Source organism: Centruroides sculpturatus, unplaced genomic scaffold (genome assembly GCF_000671375.1).
Source record: "Centruroides sculpturatus isolate CEXI.00-Female unplaced genomic scaffold, Cexi_2.0 scaffold85, whole genome shotgun sequence".
NCBI classification, from domain to species: domain Eukaryota; kingdom Metazoa; phylum Arthropoda; class Arachnida; order Scorpiones; family Buthidae; genus Centruroides; species Centruroides sculpturatus.
The window spans coordinates 616,669-622,461 of NW_019384798.1; the positions used below are offsets into that span (position 1 = coordinate 616,669).

The window sequence follows — 5,793 nt, forward strand, 5'->3', positions numbered from 1 at the left end:
TTCAGAATGGGAATCATGAAATGTGCACTGCAATTATCGATTAAAAAAATAATTTTTCTATTTTCAGTAATCATGTAATTTTTTTCTAACTGCCTGAAAATATGAATAATGTACAATGATGTGAATGTTACATGTACCAAAATGCATCAAATAAGAAAATGTGAATGATGTCAGTTTTTAGTAAAAACTCTGACATCATTCACATTTCCTTATTTGATGCATTTTGTATAGGTAACATTTTGACATTGCAGAAACATTGAAGCTTTAAATGTTTTTCCAATTAATAATGATGACAATATACTTAATAGCTGCTCTGTACTCCATGTTTTCATTACTAAAATAAGGTACAAAGATTTTAGAACTACTTGCAGGACTTTTTTGGGTGCTGTGGGTGATTTTATTTTTATGTCCAATGTCCATGTACATCAGCTGCACTTGTCGATGACTTTCTTGACAGTAAAGATATGTTGTGACTATGCACAATAAAACAGACAAAAGGGGTGAGACTGTGAACAATACGTTTATTATCCGTTCACGATCAGTTATGCAGACAACAATACAACTATGGCAGGACAACAGTCCAACTATATTCTCATCATGTGACTGACCACTAACTCTCCTTCTCGCTGTTGAAAGGCGCCTTCATCGTCGTATCCCTCACAATATTTGTTGCATCATAAGATCTTCAAACTTAATTCCCGTATAATGTGTGGAATGCTTTAGGGAGACAAAATGCATCTCCTCAGTTTCCACCAAGAACATCAAGAAGCTTCAAAATGCTCTTGTTCAAGAACAGATTTTGCTCTCAACAGAGCTGATAAGCAATGTTATGACCAGCATGAGCTACTGTTGTGCAGGATGTGTGCATACAGAAGGCAACATGCTCTATTAACCATGTTCTGTGCAAAAGGATTTCCCAAGAAGCTATTCACAAAAGTTGGGTTTGATGAATGTCATAAATTTTTATGGAACATTCATATTTGAACTCACATTTATTCTAAAAATAGAATGTATAAATACATCAATTGATGCAGGTCTATTAATAAATCAAAAACATTTGTATATCCATTAAAATTATTTTTATGGTAAAAATATTTACAACAATGCTCTATCTTGCTGTTTTTGGTTTGATATAATTTATTAAATCTTTTCTTTTCAATTATTTTGTTGACTAAATAATACAATGTTTTGCTTGCATGTTAGGTTTCACATTGTTTTGTTTAGTAGTTCCCGAGATATAAGCTAAAGCAGTGGTTCCCAATTAGTTTTTCCTGCGTACCACTTCAAGAAAGAGCTCAAACTCGCATACCCCTTATAGCAGAAATTCATATTAATCCATACTAATATTATAACTTCGAAGGTAATTCTGTCTGTCTGTCACCTTTTTGACGTCTAAACCGNTTTGTCCATCTTTTTTTAATCTGAAGAAATGTCATTCACAAATGATGGTACTTTTTACTTAGTTCTTTAGCTATATTTAAAATAATATTATCATTACTAAACTACAATCAACATTTTATATCCAGAAATCTAAAAATAGTACTTTCAATTAGTGGCAAGACTCACTTATCTCATGCCCTGCCTGTGTTCTTTTATCTTATCTTTGATAAAATGAGGTATTAAAACTCCACAGGCATTTGTGTGCCTGAATAAGCTCAATCAATATCAATTTTACATCTGTATGTGTTGGTATTCTCAATTTCTACCATGATGATAACTATTTTCAAAGTTGCCACCATATGACATGGCTCAAAGGCATTTGCTGATTGAATGTGCTTTTGCAATTGACATGAGTAGAACAAACTTTTTGTTTCTAGATGTGTTTGCAGTTGTGCTGGTTTTAGAAGGGGCTTATTAGTTATCAGGAACAGCCATCGCAGTTACAGTTGCCTGCATATCTGGAAATTGCAAGGTGTGACCACGACTTTAGTTTAACTGTGCAATGTTTCATTTTGTTTACACACAACAGCATTACTTTTCACCATTTTGCCAATAAAGTCATAACTAAAAATGATGCCATTACCATTTTCATTTACCATTACCATTACTTTACACCTTAGTGTAGAAATTAATTTTTTAAATTAATTAAAACAACATTTATATGCAATTTAGAATATTATTAAATAATTTTCAAACAATAAGAATTACATATACTTTATTAATGAGATTTACACACAAGTCCGGGTTTAAAAGTTTGAAATTCACAATGATTTAGCAATTTGATTGTTTGCCATACAACAGTATTTGATACGTTTAGTAATTCGTAATATTAAAGTTATCTGGCACAAGTAGTCATTGGGTCTTTGTGAACATAGTGCTATTTAGAACAGTATATTCAAAACTCAATATACTGAAGTTTTACTGATTTCACAAACTGATATAGACTATGTGCATTTAATTCAATTTGTTATATCTTATTCCAAGTGATATCAAAAATTAAAATATTACTAAAAATAAAATTATGTTAATATATAAAATAAGTTTCATTTTATGGCTTTATATTTCTTTGGCAAGTTAAATAATGTAATTAAATACAATTTAACATTTACATAACATTTTCATTTTTTTCATGTTTACATTTTCAGTGATAAATATACATTGATATTTCATATTATGAATTTTCTTCATCCATTTACATAATAAACCAAACTACCTATATAAAATACTGAAAATAATAACCATTATGTTCTAAACACTTATTCATACATTTAATCATATTCTGGAATATTTTTCTTCAGAAAAGCCCATAAAAAAAGTCCAGATTTGAGTGATGAATCATGGTGGCTACCATCCTATAAAAACTACTGTCCTCAAACAATTCATATGAATGAAATCCATCATAAAGCAAACAGTATGGCAGATTGTAACCAGCAGTCTCTTTCATACAACTGCAAAAATAAGAAACTGCAGAAAAACTCTTGGTGGAATTTGAATTTAGAGCTTCTTCATAAAGTATTAGTCCAAAACACGTGTAATATAGCACATCACAACCTTTTTGTAGGTGAAGAGGTGTTTGTACATGTGGGTTATGTGCATACAATACACCAGTGGTACCAAATTGTACCTGTCAGGTTGGCCACAAATATTTTATACATTCCATATATAAGAAAGTAGGCCTATTTCTATTATTTATAAATAATGTATCAAATATGTTTGCAGGTCAGATTTAGTCCAGGAATTGCAGATTGATTAGACATCACTGCTATACATAATAGTTCTTGCTATTTTGTGTATCCACTGAAATGAAACAGACTTGTCTAAAATGAATGTTACCACAGATAAAGTTTTGCCTAATTAATTTACAGCTTTAAATTAACTAGGCAAAACTAATTCTTACTGAGATAAATAAATTAAATAGTTTATAGAAACTCATTTATAATTATTGTGCTCATTATGTTTATTTGAGATCACTGATGAAATATACTGAGGTGTATTTCATTAATGTAATGATAAGATGATTGACACATTAATGGCATCAGTAAATAAACTTTTAGGCAGCTGCTGGGCATTACTAGTCACGGGTGACTCGTGCTATTAAATTAATATACTTTATTGCACCTAATAAAATAATTTCGATATATCAAGTATGATGCCTGTAGGATTATCTCATCACCAAACGATCGCCTAAATATCGGGCTATAATATGGCTAATTAAATGATTGGAATAAAGTAATTTGACACTAGAGGTAGACGTTAGGCGCCATCTCTTAATTAAATTAATAATTAAAATTAAATAAATAAATCAATAAATAAATTTAGAATCTTCTGGANTAGACAGCTAGTGATAAATAGAATAAGTTTTTTTACATTTATTACCTTTAAAATACAATTCTAATAATAATGAAAATAACATAAGGTTATTTAATTTTAATGTGACAAATGTGCAAGATTTTCTTTGCACAACTTTGTAAAATCTGGTTGCTTTTTGGTCAGCTACAGTCTCAAGTCATCTTCGAGTTGAAATCGGTGATGATGTTTAGTTTTCAAGTTTGTTATGGCCAAAAATCTGCTCTCACAGAGGTATGTCGTGCAAAATGGTAGTAAATATTTTATTGTCCCTTCGCTGACATGATAATAATGTTAACTGTACAATTTTTGTTTCTTGCATAAGAATTTCATTTAGTTATTGTCACAAATGCATTTTTTTGATGAAATTTCAGGAATATTTTTAGTTATAAATAAACGAATTTGTGCATTCAACATCATGTTGTAAATTGCCAAATTTTTGATGGTCCACCCATTATTTTTTTTATTGCTTCATCTCATGCATTTAAATTTTAAATTAACAGATTTTAGATTGCCGCACGTACCCCTTCATGCAATTTCGCGTATCCCCAGGGGTACGAGTACCACTAATTGGGAACCATGGAGCTAAAGTAATGATTATGCTTGGTTTTTGATATGAGTGTAGTTAACTAGTTGATGGCATCTAATAACAGATTGTTAACTATAATTGTACTAATATTTGGCAGTCATTATGTTAAGCAATCAACTATTCTTGTCTCTCACATTTCAAACTAATATCTTGTACGAGTGACTTTTAATTGTGTATCATTACACAACTTATGCCCTCAGCAACATTGACTGGAGCACTTACTTTTAAAACAATTTCATGTACAGGAACCCATAGTTCAAAAATTCATTAGGAAAAATAAACACCTTTAACTTTTGATATTAAAAACATTAAAATACACATTACAAATTAGAAATTAATTGTTCTAAACTGTTAACAATTGTATACAGTGATGTTAATAAAGTTATTTTTTATCAGTTTCTTCTAATTTGCCTTATCTAATTTTAATTAAAAACTTTGAAAACTCTTGATCATAATTACTATCCCAAGTGTCACTCTCATGTTTGTTCTTAATTTTATTTTTCATTAAAGTCATAGGTATGAATATTTGAGGGAAGTACTGATCTCAACAGCTCTAGTATCTCATTCTAAAGCAGATGAAAATGGCAAAAGTTATAATTATAAGTGCAGTATTACATAATTTTACTCAAACAGCAGTTGACCAATCAAAATTATTGTCATTAAATATATACATAAATATACATAATTAAATATACGTAAATTAATTTTAAAATATTTAGTAGCCACCCTGTAAATATAAGGCAACTTTATTATTTGTCTTATTTATTCTATTTTATTACAATAATTATAAACTTCATTCAATCACAATCAAAAGAAAAGAAAAATCTACAAATGCAGAATCAATCATCAAAACCATTTTTCAGATTCTCCAGAACAAAAACAAAACATTACACAACAATAACAACAAAATATAATTCTACATTAAGACATTAAAAAAAAATACATTACTTAATTTTATATTATAATTTTATTTTATTTTATAATTTCTGTAATATTATAGCCTACTGTATTCAAATTTTATGATTTACTTCAGCGCTGTCCAACTGGCGGCCCGCGGGCCGTATATGGCTCGCCAAATAATTTTTACGGCCCGCGAGTACATTTTACTATGAATAAATTTATGTTACTAAATTATTATTATTAATATTAAAATTATTTTACTACCGTGTTTCCCTGAAAATAAGAGTGTCTTATATTAATTTTTGCTCTGAAAAATGCGCTAGGTCTTATTTTCAGGGAATGTCTTATTTTTTCCAGGAAGAAGAATTCACATTTATTATTGAACAAAAAAATTCCCAAGTCGAACTTAGACGAGAGTGACGTATATCCGGTGTGTCGAACTGTCGCCTTTTTATAGCGTCAACATCGGACTCGCTGACCAATTAGTGCTTACTGAACCGTAGCACTATGCAAATGTC

General features: G+C 29.8%; 1 long non-coding RNA gene across 1 annotated transcript in view; it reads right to left on the reverse strand.

Moving 5' to 3' along the window:
* Window positions 1-1,416: 1,416 nt before the first annotated feature.
* Window positions 1,417-5,793, reverse strand: part of LOC111629479 — a 10,674-nt gene continuing 6,297 nt past the window's right edge. The window contains exon 3 of the long non-coding RNA XR_002757335.1: window positions 1,417-3,237. This is a non-coding gene — a long non-coding RNA (uncharacterized LOC111629479). The remainder of the gene's footprint in view (window positions 3,238-5,793) is intronic.